This window comes from Quercus lobata, chromosome 3 (assembly GCF_001633185.2).
Source record: "Quercus lobata isolate SW786 chromosome 3, ValleyOak3.0 Primary Assembly, whole genome shotgun sequence".
In the NCBI taxonomy this organism is placed as follows: domain Eukaryota; kingdom Viridiplantae; phylum Streptophyta; class Magnoliopsida; order Fagales; family Fagaceae; genus Quercus; species Quercus lobata.
The window spans coordinates 64,945,998-64,959,967 of NC_044906.1; positions in this window are offsets into that span (position 1 = coordinate 64,945,998).

Sequence of the window (13,970 nt, forward strand, 5' to 3'; positions counted from 1 at the left end):
TGTGAATAAGTTGTAATTTCCCCTTTTATCTAATATTTGGGTTAGAATTTTTTATGTTCATCCTTTAATTATACAATCCTTTCCTTTCATTTTTTGAATAATTTTTTTTTTTTTTTTTCATTTTATGCAAGTACAACCTTCTAAAAAATTATTATTTATCATTATATATATTCTTATTGAAACTCACTACTAATATACATGATAAAAATTAACACTCTACATTTAGAGGAAAAAATATATTTTTTAGATATTTCATTTTCACCACAATTTGTATCTCATTATCAAATAAATTTACTATCATGTCTTTTTCTTTCCTTCACATTAAGAATATTTTTGAAAAAAAAAAAACAAATGATATATGTGGGAGCATTTTTGGATTGACAGGCCAATAGCTTGCTTATAACTATTTTCTCCTCAGTGTCCCACATCGAAAGAAACTCCCCCCACCAACTGATGGTACACTACCCCCTTACTTCACAACTTATAAGGCAGAAAGTGGGGGAAGTTTCTTTCGATGTGGGACGCTAAGAAGAAAATGGTTACAAGCAAGCTATTGGCTTGTCAATCCAAAAATGCTCCCACAATAAAAGGAAGCACTCCCCCCACTTTCTGCCTTATAAGCTGTGAAGCAAGGGAGTAGTGTACCATCAGTTGTTAACTCCCTTGCTTCATAGCTTATAAGGCAGAAAGTGGGGGGAGTTTCTTTCGATGTGGGACTTGAGGAGAAAATGGTTACAAGCAAGCTATTGGCCTGTCAATCCAAAAATGCTCCCACTATATATATATATATATATATATATATTTTTAGTCTCAAATTTTATATAATAATCTTTTGTGGACCTTTTATGTAATATTACTCACTTAAATAATAGAAATACAATTTTATTCATTATTTCATTGATAATCCTATTGATTAGCAATGATTGGAAGCAAAAATAACAAATGTTTTCCATGATTATGATAATGTTGTTGTTAAATTGTTACTTTTACCTAATATTTTAAATAACAATACTTATGAGTGTCAATGCATTACAATAATAATATAAAAATTTACAATTTTTTTTTTTAAAAAGCATGCAACGCATGGGCCCAACTCATGATAGAGAAGTTTCAAATTTCCTTATTGGTTTTGAAATTCCACATCAGCTAGAAAAATTGTGAGGTGCACTAATTGCATTAAAAGTGGTTGAAAAGAAAATAAGTAAGGAGGTGCGCCATAAGGAGTGGTGGTGTAGCCTAGTCATGTGTGAGAGAGGTAGTAGCAAAGTTTTGTTCTGTAAGAGAGGTAAAGGCTAGTTTTTCCTAGTGAGATAGTGTGAGGGAACCTTTGGGTGTATTGGGGTTTTGGATTAGATTATGTTTTTTTTTCCCTCAAAGTTTATGTGTGGTTGCAATTCCTATTATTAATAATAAATTTTGGTTGGCATTTGCCATCGATGTAGGCTTAGATTTAGCTAAACCATGTTATTTATTATTATTTTTTTTTTATGGTGTTTGCTATTTCATTCTTTTGTGTGTAGTTCACAATATAATTATAAATATTATTCATAAAAAATATGGTAATATAATTGTAGGGGTGGTAGGCCTAGTAATGCGTATCTATGTATATGTTGGGTTAGGGGTCCAATTCGAGGACATTAGGTAGTCCGAGGACGGGGACACACTATTAAAGGAGTTCGCGTCAGTGAATGAAGAGGTGAGGTATGGTCATGAGAGTCCAGGAAAGTGATTCGAGAAGGGATGCCACCTTGACTGGTCAAAGCCGAAGTCCGAAGCTGTGGTCCGCCATCCAGGGCGACATTCTAGGAAATTCTACTGGTAAGGATACACATCCAGAAGGTATGGGACTAAGAAATATCTAAGAGAAAGCTGCTACCATCACATTGAATGTTCTGTAACTAACTCTCTAGCCGCATTAATGAGGAAGTGATACATGAACAGTAATTTTCAGTCTTACAGCTACTACCAGAGACTTCAAGAAAGTGCTGATGGGACAAGGATCAACACCAGCAATCTATTCTACACATGAAGGGTAGAGATGAAAGGAGGAAGATGATATAAAATAGAGAGAAGACCCTAAAGATGGGGGATCAAAGAATTAAGAGAGAAACACTGTAGTAATAAGAACTATACTTGTAATTAACTCCAAGAATTATATACAAGAACTGATCTCCTCGGATTGTGTCGAAGACGATTTTCATTAGATACAACTAGTCCACTTTTACTTTATTATCATTTGAACCCACTATAATCGTTACCTAACTCATTAGAGCCTAGTTTTTCAACCCACTTTCTACAAATTCATTGTATTGGACTCTTTGGACCTAGATCCTTTTAACTTTTGGGCTTAAAACTCAAATCGTGACCCTTCAATAATTATGTTTTTGACATTCTAAATATAGCAAGTTTGAATGTTATTATAGACTAATTGTAATGTAAATAAGTTAACATATGAAACGTACAACATTAACAATATTTTAGGAAAAAAAGGGGTAAAAGTTATACCTAATGTAACAACATCGTCATTTTTGTTATTAAGTGGTGTAATTCTCCTCAACACATAAATTTTATGTAGAAATTTAGATAAATTTAGGTTTACTTGATTTTTATGTGAACAAAATTAATTAAACTTTTACATGTAACACTAAACTATAAAACTATATTAATAAAAAACTATAAATATATCAACTTGTAATTAATTATTTACAAATTTTCATTGAATTTGTAGAAGGCGTGTTATTTCAAGTAAAGAGTATCTAAAATCATAGCCCTTATGTTGTAACTTGTAACGGGAGAATCTTAAATAAATGTACCGTTAGAGCGACGTACCCTTAACATATATTTTCTTAAACCTAAACCTAAATATGTTGTTAAACATAAACTTTAAGAAAATAATTTTTACATTCATTCAATGTAAAAGTTCTTAGAAAACAAAAAAAAAAAAAAAAAAAAAAAAAAAAAAAAAAAAAAAAAAAAAAAAGAGGATAGGAGGATACATATTTTTAATGATTTCAACATTTAAGTAAAAATAAATAATTAGAAAAATCAAAGCAGCATGATTATTGTAAGGACACAATTTGTAACGACCCATAATAATGTTGAGTTCGCACGTAAAAATGCCCAAACAATATCACTTATAGAGCATGGGTTTGAAAGGCTAGGTCTTGGTCACCGGGCGAGGGTTAGTCATCTTGTTCGTACAGAATTAGGCCGTATTTGCTCGAGGAATCTTTCTCCTTGAGGCGGTCTGGGAGGCTCTGGTTCTTGGCCTTTTTTCCCAGCCCCCCTTCTTGGTGCATCAACCTTCACATTATATAACCCTTCTTGGTTGATCTTAGCCCTCTACTTGTTGATCAGGCAGGTGCCTACTTCAGTACCCATCCCATCAGCTGTCCCTCCTTACTTTTTGTTAGTTGCGATGATCGAAGTCACCCTGTCCAGGCGTCTTTTCTCATTAACATGGTTAGGACGTTGGCGGGTGCATTTAATGCGGAGGGGACGTATTTACCCTGAACCAGTTTCGCACCGTACCCCCACATGGGTCCCATTCTACTCGCATCTCTTTCAGGGGGCTTTTTGGGGGTAGCCTTCAACGAGATGTTGCTCTTCCCTTTGAAGTCTTGGATTGCCGAGGACAGGGTCATCCTCGGTTGTGCCCCCGGCATTTCGGCCTTTCCCCATTCGTCCTTGGCAAATACCCTCCTCGGCACGGGCCCTGGGCCCTAGTAGAGCGTGGGTCGGATTATAAGTTCCCTGGCCCCACAATAGCCCCTCAAAATCCTGCTATCCGGCTCCTCAAACGGATAGGAGGGTTTTGATGACATCAGACATCTGTCAATGCCTGTCAATCCCTATCACCTATCGGTTCCCGAGACTTTTCGTCTGCTCGAGACACGTTCCTGGAGACTTTGGAAGGTGAAGCGTGGCCTCATTAAATGCGGGCGGCTCTGTGTTTCCCACGTTCTACGGCATGATGGAGATCTAACGGTGGGGATTTCTTGGCCTTTATGGGCGGGAAAATTCGTGCAGTTACTCTCAATAGGAAACATAAATGTTTTTTGGAACGGATTTGTCTCTTCAGTTTTGCACTTAAGAGTTCTAGCGCGTATACCCTGGGTTCATTTGAACTTTCGTCTAAACTCAAGTCTATCTCCAGCACAAAAAGCCTGTCCGAAGCGTCTTTCCTCTTTTCTGTAAGTTCCCTGCCTCCATTAACTTGTGCTTTTTCTTTTCTGGGTTTATTTTTCTTTGGTTCCCTTTCTTCTCCCGTCGCTGGTTGAGTTTGTTTAGTAAATCATAGAGATGGCTAAATTGAGACTGAGGAAATTAGTCGATATTGAAGAGGCGATGAAAAAGTTCATCGCCGATTACAGGATTCCTCCCAACGTAAGCCTGAGGCATTGTAAGATGGGGGAGTGGTACTATATGAGGGAAACGGGCGAGGTGGTAATTCCCGTCCTCGCCTTTGTAGATGGGGGTATGAGAATCCCTATGGGGCTGGTAATGAAGGGTTACCTCAGGCACTTCCGATTAGCCCCCACCCAGTGCACCGGCAACATGTTTAAGATTCTGAGTTGTGTAGATGTTTTAAACAAAAAGATGGGGCTAAGACTGACCCACCATGACGTGAATTGGTGCTACAATCTCCAAAATTTGAAGGGGAAATCCTACTATATGAAGACGAGAGACAAGAGGGTTCGACTAATTCAATGCCTCCCTGATTCCAACAAGGGATTAAATAAGGATTTCCTTATCGTCTCCGGTGAATGACATGATGGCAATCTGTGCCCCATGGTAGAAGGAGAACCAGGTGGGGTATAGGGAATGGAAGGGCGCCGACCCTTTGCGCCATTCTAATCTGATGTGGTTTGGTAACTAACCATGCGTATGTGTTTTTTTTTTTTTTTTTTGCAAATCCACACGCTTTTCAACGGCATTTTCACCTAGTTAACCTAGTGGACTTGGAGACTGTTCTACAAGCGGTAGTTTTCGTAAATGACGAAGATGGTCAAGTCCGAGCCGCTCACAAAATATTAGGGTACGCTCCCCTTCAGAAGTCATTTGCCGACTCTAGGCACGTGATCAGCGCCAGCCGTCCTCGGCTTCCAAAAATTACCGTGGTCGAGTCAGGATTTTTAATCTCCGAAGGATCATTTGTCCCAGAGGGCATCCCACTGGTGGACCTCTCCTCATCTCATCAATGAGCGGAGGACGAAGGCGAGTTAGATCAGTCCGAGGAGGGATTTGGGGTATTTGACCTAGCCGACCAATCCGAGGATCCTTCTGGTGATATAGGTGATCCAGCCTTGTCCGAGGCGGAATTGTCATCAGTAGGCACATCTTCCCAAGCCGAGATGGGACTTAAGAGAAAGCCCCCGACCAGCTTATTCGACCTCCTCGAGGGTCAACCGGGGAAGGGTACGCAGGGAACGCCGCAATCCAATGCTCCGTCTCCACCACCTCAGCCCCAGACTATCCAGACTAGGTCATTCTCCACAAAGTCACAGTCACAATCCCCCCGCCCCAAACTTCCTGCTCCTCCCCAACCAGCTCTGCCTCCTCGGCCGGAGACCACTGATTCAAAGAGAAAGAGGAGTCCCAAGGGCAAGGAAACCATGGATGGGGGAAAATCCTAACCTTCTAAGGAGAGGGAGGAAGCCCCGCGTGCGAAACAATTGAAGATTGGGCACCAAAGCAAGGGTAAAGAGACCGAAACCCAATCTGCCCAAGGCAAGGGAAAGGGGATCGAGGCCCAATCCTTGCCAAGCGCCTGGCTTCCTGCCCCAATGCTCCTCGGGGGGCCACTGCTGGAAACCGCGTCCATGAGGGACCTTGGAGATGGCGAGGGTGGTTATGTGGCAGACGCATTAGGGAGAACCATGTTACTTCCCACCGACGTGGATGAGTTGAAGAAAATGAGGATGCAGGAGGTTTTCCTCAGTACAAAGAGGTACTTGGGCATGGTAAGGCTCTTGAAACCTAAAACTTTATTAACTCTTACTCCCGGTCTGTCATTCACGATGTATTTATCTCACTTGACAGGCTCCCCAGGCCACCTATAGGATGGAGGAGGAAGTGAACAAGCAGAGTAAGACAGGTGAGAATGAACGCTCCAAGCGCTTAGAGGCTACGCGGACTCTCAAAACTTCCGAGGACAACCTCGCCAAGGACAAGGTTGCCTTAACGGAAGCTATCTGAGATAGGGATAGCGTTTTGGCAGGTTTAGCTGGCGCCCAAAAACAGGCTGAGGAACAGAGAAAACGTCTGCTCGAAGCCGAGGATCAGTTGCGAATAGCCAAGGAGCAGATCAATGATTTAAAGAAAAGACTGATCTTGGCAGAGAATGACAAAGGTGTGGCGGAGTATGCCCGGGAGGAAGCCATGAGGGCCAAGCGGGAGGCTGAGTTTGCCAGAAACGAGGCTGAGGCTGCGAAGGAAATGGTCGAGGATGAGGGTTACAACGCGGGGGTAGCTGACACCCAAGCCTCCCTTAAAACCCAAATTCCCGGAGTATGCAAGCTTTACTGCTCCCAGGTTTAGGAAGAGGTCTTGAAAAGAGCTGGGGTGGATGCTTCGTTTGATTTGTGGAAAGCGGAGAACATATTCTACCCTACAGCATCCGTGAGGCCACCTCCACCAGCTCCGAGACTGTGAGCGACCAACATGAGGGAGGGGTCACTCAGTCGGAAGCTGTACAGGTCGGCGCCTCTCCTGGCGAGCCGCTTAAAGAGGGAGAGCTTCAGGATGTGATAGAAGTATCTGAGCGTATGGATCCCGAGGTACCCAAAGAGGATGCTGAGCCTGTGGTCGGCGCTCAGATGTCTAACGCCGAAGAGCGAGCCATACTTGCCCAGCCCCTACATGCAATTCCCCTCGCTGTGGTCCCCAAGAGCACCAACACCGACCCTGCTCAGTCTTCCCCAGAAGGGAATGTCCTCCAAGGCGTCGAAGCTGATCCCGTTCCGCCTTCCCAAGATGTGGCCGACGCAGAATTGAAGAAGTAGAAACCCCAGCCAGGCTCTGTATTTGTTTTTAGTTTAATGATTAACTAGTTTTCTCTTTTTTTTTTTTTTATTGACAAAACTTTGTAGTCTGCTGGTAGTTTGAACCTGTTGACCACATATATGAAATTCTTTTCTTCCTTTTTCCTTTTGGTTACTTGTCAGTTGCCCTCGTCGATACTTACTACTGTTTATGATTTCTGAACTAATTATCGTAACATGTATGCATGGTTGCACATATGACATGTTTAGAATCCTGTTACAGAATACCAGCACGCCCGCCCCCATAGGGTATTGAACTCGTGTCTGGACCTATTTCAGCGGGTACATAGGCATCACCTGAAATGTCATATGTGCCATTAGGACCAACTTGGTGTCCAAATTTCCTTTAAGCAGTTGGTTTCCCTATAGGTTTGAGTCCGAGGACCATGCAATACCTTGGTTCTGTCCAAAACTTGATTTTTTAAGTACTTGGTTTCCCCATAGGTTTGAGTTCGAGGACCATGCAATACCTTGGTTCTGTCCAAAACTTGATTTTTTAAGTAGTTGGTTTCCCCATAAGTTTGAGTCCGAGGACCATGCAATACCTTGGTTCTGTTCAAAACTTGATTTTTTAAGTAGTTGGTTTCCCCATAGGTTTGAGTCTGAGGACCATGCAATACCTTAGTTCTGTCCAAAACTTGATTTCTTAAGTAGTTGGTTTCCCCATAGGTTTGAGTCCGAGGACCATGCAATACCTTGGTTCTCTCCAAAACTTGATTTTTTAAGTAGTTGGTTTCTCCATAGGTTTGAGTCCGAGGACCATGCAATACCTTGGTTCTCTCCAAAACTTGATTTTTTAAGTAGTTGGTTTCCCCATAAGTTTGAGTCTGAGGACCATGCAATACCTTGGTTCTGTCCAAAACTTGATTTTTTAAGTAGTTGGGGGAGTAAACCCCTCGGCTATGGCGTGGGACCTTGGTTTAGGGGAATTACCTCCTCGGCCAAGCCCCTAGAACCATCCGTGCTGTTGACGCTATGAAGCGCAGCCCCTAGTAAAGGAACGTAGCCCCTAGTGGAACTTTACGCTAGAAAACTACAACCGGCTATTGGAAATGACAAGGGGACTGTCTCAACCTACCGCCTGTGCCAACATACAAGCCTTCCCACAGACGGCGCCAATTGTAAGGACACAATTTATAACGACCCATAATAATGTTGAGTTCGCACGTAAAAAGGCCCAAACAATATCACTTATAGAGTATGGGTTTGAAAGGCTAGGTCTTGGTCACCGGGCGAGGGTTAGTCATCTTGTTCGTACAGAATTAGGCCGTGTTCGCTCGAGAAATCTTTCTCCTTGAGGCGGTCTGGGAGGCTCTAGTTCTTGGCCTTTTTTCCCAGCCCCCCTTCTTGGTGCATCAACCTTCACATTATATAGCCCTTCTTGGTTGATCTTAGCCCTCCACTTGTTGATCAGGCAGGTGCCTACTTCAGTACCCGTCCCATCAGCTATCCCTTCTTGCTTTTTGTTAGTTGCGATGATCGAAGTCACCCTGTCCAGGCGTCTTTTCTCATTAACATGGTTAGGACGTTGGCAGGTGCATTTAATGCGGAAGGGACGCATTTACCCTGAACCAGTTTCGCACCGTATCCCCACGTGGGTCCCATTCTACTCGCATCTCCTTCAGGGGGCTTTTTGGGGGCAGCCTTCAACGAGATGTTGCTCTTCCCTTTGAAGTCTTGGATTGCCAAGGACAGGGTCATCCTCGGCTGTGCCCCCGGCATTTCGGCCTTTCCCCATTCGTCCTCGGCAAATACCTCCTCGGCACGGGCCCTGGGCCCTAGTAGAGCGTGGGCCGGATCATAAGTTCCCTGGCCCCACAATTATGATGTTAGTATTTCAAAATTCATACTTTATTTGCGCAAATACCAATTGGTTTATGTGCAATTAAGTGTTTAAATAAATATTCATATTTTTTTGGGTTTAAATGGAATAATTACCATGTTTATTACAAGTTTACAACTCATATCTTAGGTATTATCTACCGCCTGAACTTCTTGTAGGATCTTTTTTGACAACTTTCTTTGAAGCATGTTATCATCCAAATAAAACATAATATGAATGATAGAATGGATAAAATAGAATAAAAACAGTATTAAAACATTTTTTCCAAGGTAGTTTGACTCGGAATTCAATTGTTGGTTGATAAAAATAGTTTCATTAAGTAACATCTATTTTTCATAAATATATGATATGATATATATTTTTGAAATATACATGTTATAATTGGGATTACTGTTTTTATAATAGAAAATAAAATAATAGATAGTTAATTAAATCTATCCTTTAAACCATGGAGGTCAATTGTTGTTGGACTCCGTGTTAACATAGTAGAATATATTATTGTATTATTCGCAATAGAAATGTACAAGGGGAAAGAATCACTAGTGAAGCTGTAGAAAAAATAGAATCGTAAAATGTATAAGATAGTGCGGGTATCCAATTTGAAAACCTAATATGACAGTGTTCTGTTCAAAGATGTAAATAGAAGCTTTTATCAAATTTACTATCATGAAAATGATCATTTGGATAATTAAGGATTGTTTGAATTTTTTTGAACAAAATTAATTAAATTTTTACAAGTAACATGAAACTATAAAATTAGATTATTCAAAAACTTAAAAAAAAAAAATATTAGTTTACAATTATTTATTAGAAAAACTTTAATGAATTTGTGCATGGCATTTATTTTCATCAATTGAATAGTATCTAGAGGCATAACACCTATGTTATCAGTTGAGTAGTTGGGGAGAACCTAAACTGAGTGTATCTTTAGAGCAACTTATCCTCTATAAACATTTTCTTATACCTAAACATAAACATGTTGTTAAACATACCTTTATTTGATAAATTAAATAATTTTTGTCGGTCATTTTATGTGTGCATATTTTTTTTCATAAAACAGAAAATATTGAGATTTTTATAGCCATAGCCAAAAATTGAGAAACAAAATATTTTTTGAAATCTAGTGTGTAAATAAAAAACTACTAAGAAACCAAAAAAACAAAATAAAATGGGATAAGAGTGTACATATTTTTCTAGATTCCAACGTGTAAGAAAAAAAAATTTTAATAAAAAATCAAAGAATTAGGATTATGATGTTAGTGTTTCAAAATTTATACTTCATTTATGCCAATGAAATACAAATTGGTGTATGTGCAATTAAGGTTGCATTTTGGATTTGAGAAAAAGTCAGCTTATTTTACTTTGTAACTTATTTTTGCTCCTATAGTGGGTCTCATTGCTCCAGAAGTCAGCTTTTTGCTCTTTTTTTTTTTTTTTCCTTACTTTCAACAAAATTTTTTCAGTTTCAGCAAAATAAGCGATTTCCAAACGGACCCTAAGTGTCACAATTTTTTCTTTGAAAGCTTAATATGTGTTTTTCATTATATTATATATAAAATATATAATTATAATTGTATTTTAATGTAAATAATTTTTAGTTGGTTCAATTATCTTTTCTAGTGTTTATGTGTATTTTGACCGAAATATTGAGTTGGTAAATCAAAGAAAATGGGTGAAGAACACTATTGCGATAACCATAAATGTGGCAGCCATTTATGGTGCTATCCTTAGCATCGGTCTTATTAATAAATTTTGTAGAATAAAACTAATTATTTTAAGATCTCATTTTTTAATTATATATATCCAATGCTCTACGCATGCATTATAACACTTAGGGCACGTTTGGTAGACTGGAATAAACACTGTAATGTAATAGATATTCCTATGGCATAACTATTCAGTTGTTTGGTTATATTTTTATTACAATGAATAGTTATTCCTAATGTTTAGCTATTCTTCAAAATGAGGAATAACTATTCCTTATCAAAAGTACTGAATATCTATTCTTTCATCTTATGTAATAACTAATTTCCTAAAAAGCCATTAGTTGCCATATCTTCAAAAGGAAAGAAAATAAATTTTCCTTGTTGTTAATTATTAGCTCTATTTTGAACACCCTAAAATAAGTGTATTTTAGGAAATTTGACTTAAAAATGATTTAATTACACATTCTTTTTATACTCTACTAAATTGTGGATGCATATTAAGGTTTCTATTCCTAAATGGTCACCAAACTAATGAATAGTAATACTTATTACATTCCAACTTAATGTATTCCTTGTAATACTTATTCCTATTCCTATGTAATAATTATTACAGTGTACCAAACGTGCCCTTAATCCCTAATAATTACTAAATCAATTAATTTATTCGAAAAATAAATGGGAAAATTTCACTTTGAACCTATAGCTTAGTGGTAGTCCAAATTAAACCCTATGGTTTCAAAAGTAACAAATTTAACACTAGAATTTTGAAAAATAAAAAATTCAACCCTAAAATAAAAATTACTTAATACCATTACATTACAAGCTAGGAATGACACAAAAGCACACCACAACTCCACTCAAAAACCACGGTAACTTTTAAGGAAAGGTGGGGCAAGTTATACTACACACAACACACTCTCTTAAGTAATGTGGGACAATTACCCATTCTTTTTTTTTTAGAAACAAACACACACACACATACACACACACACACACACACACACAAGGGAGAGGGAAAGGGGTGTGTTTGTTTCTTAAAAAAAAAAAGAATGGGTAATTGTCCCACATTACTTAAGAGAGTGTGTTGTGTGTAGTATAACTTGCTCCACCATCCCTTAAAAGTTACCATGGCTTTTGAGTGGAGTTGTGGTGTGTCTTGTGTTAGAACCCCTTTCCCTCTCCCTTGTATGTGTGTGTGTGTTTGTTTCTCCCAAAAAAAAAAAAAAACCCACCTTTAAAATTGACTCAATATTTATGACATTAAAATTATTATCAATATTTTATCTTAACTAAAAAAAATTTTAAATTTTAAAATTAAATTTTATTGAGGGAATTATGACTTGCAACTGAATGAAGATAACTCATTTTGTTCAAAATAAAGGTTTACATATACATTGAAAATGTTTTCTCCTTTTTGCCACCAACATGTTAATTGAATACTACTCTTAGCAATTAGAATCAAGTTTAGGAATGACATTGGACCATGTAGTAGTTTATCAAATAAAATTACATGAATAACTAAATTAACTCTATTGCGATGACGATACTATAAGGGAGGTTCTGTGGATAAATAGATCAATGCCATGATTATAAAATATCTAAAAGCTAGAGCATAATATTTATTGTTGCTATACTCCTTTTGAGCCACATTAGCGTAGTATTTTAATCCATTTTAGTCCAATTTGGTTTACTTTTGTCCAGGGACGGACCTACACTATGCAAGAGGGGGGCCATTACCCCCCCCCCCCCCCCCCCCACCGAAAAAAAAATAAAAATAAAAACTAGTATAAAAAAATTAAGATTTGCCCTTATATATATATATATATATATATATTTGTCTCTCCTCCTCTAAAATATTTAGATATTGACCTACAAGAAAATAAATAAATAAATAAAATTCATGCCCCTTTAACTACAAAACCAAAATAAAAAATAAATAAATATGGACTAAACAAAAATCGCACACAGAATAAGAAACACTTATTTTGTATATTATACTTTGTTGATGTGTTTTATAATATGAAAATTTTAATAAATACTTATTTTGTAGGTAATATTTTGTTGAATATGAAATAGATATTAGTTTTTATTTTCATAATTTTTTTTTTTTTGGTTTTAAGCTTTGCCCCCCTCAGGTATGAATCCTGGTTCCGTCCCTGCTTCTGTCAATTTGGTTCACTTTGGCCCATTCGGTCCACTTTGGTCTACTTCAATTCATTCAAACCATTTTGGACTAATTGGGTTTTAAATTAATTCTTTTTGTATGTTGCCTTTTTAGTTTTGGGCTCAAAATTCCCCCATCCCCTTATTTTTTGGGTTGAAAAGTATAAAATTATGTTCCATTTGGGTTAAACTCTTTAGTTTTGGGTGAAAAATATAAACAAAAAAGCATTTGAAATTAGAGATATGGACTAAAAAAGCAATAAAAACGATAAATAAATTCAAAAGGTTACCTTAAAATTCAGGTTTCAATAATATAGGCATTATACTTATATTTGAAAAGAAAAAAGAAACGAAAAAGAAAAAAAAAGCTAGAATTCTAAACTTAGAATTTTAAACTTAATGTAACATGTTACATGTATTCCATGGAATGAAATTGTACATTTAAAAAAAAAAAATTTGGATATGTTCAAATTAGTCATTTGATTATGGTATATATAAATAAAAAAGTCATTAAATAAATTTTTTTTCCATTTATATAAAAAAAATATTATGATTATGTAATTTATATATTTTTATTAAATTACGTTTTTCATATATGTGTGTGTGTGTGTGCGTGCGTGTGTGTGCATGCGTGCGCGTATATATGTATTGTTGTTGAATGCAGAATACATTATACGTTCCATTAAATGAAATTTATAAAAATAGAAAATATTTCTAAATAACACATGCACTATTTAACCTACAAATTTTACATTACATTCTTATAAAATGATTATATTACATTTTCTCTCGCATGGCATAAGTTTGCAAATAATTACCATAACAATCATGAATGAGATAATCTCAAGAGCCACAGTCAATATTAACCTTTAACATATGCTAGTAAAGAGCAACCCAAGAAATGTGAGTCATAGTGGGTGAAAAGGAAAGACCAAGAGACCCCATGTTGGGTAAAAAAATCTAGAATATGATGAAAGTCATGATTGATGAGCTGTTAAGAGGAAGAAGGGATCTATTGTGACATATGCAACATGTCTTTCACAATATATGGATTTCATACAATTGTGAATTTATGAGCCCACATAATGGAGACATATTGTTTATATAGTCTGAATGAGATCATTATTAGTTAAGAGGGAGCATCTCCAATAGATGAGCTAAAAGCAAAATCTTTTCTATTCTATAGGGTAAAACCTAAAAACACAGTCCCAACCA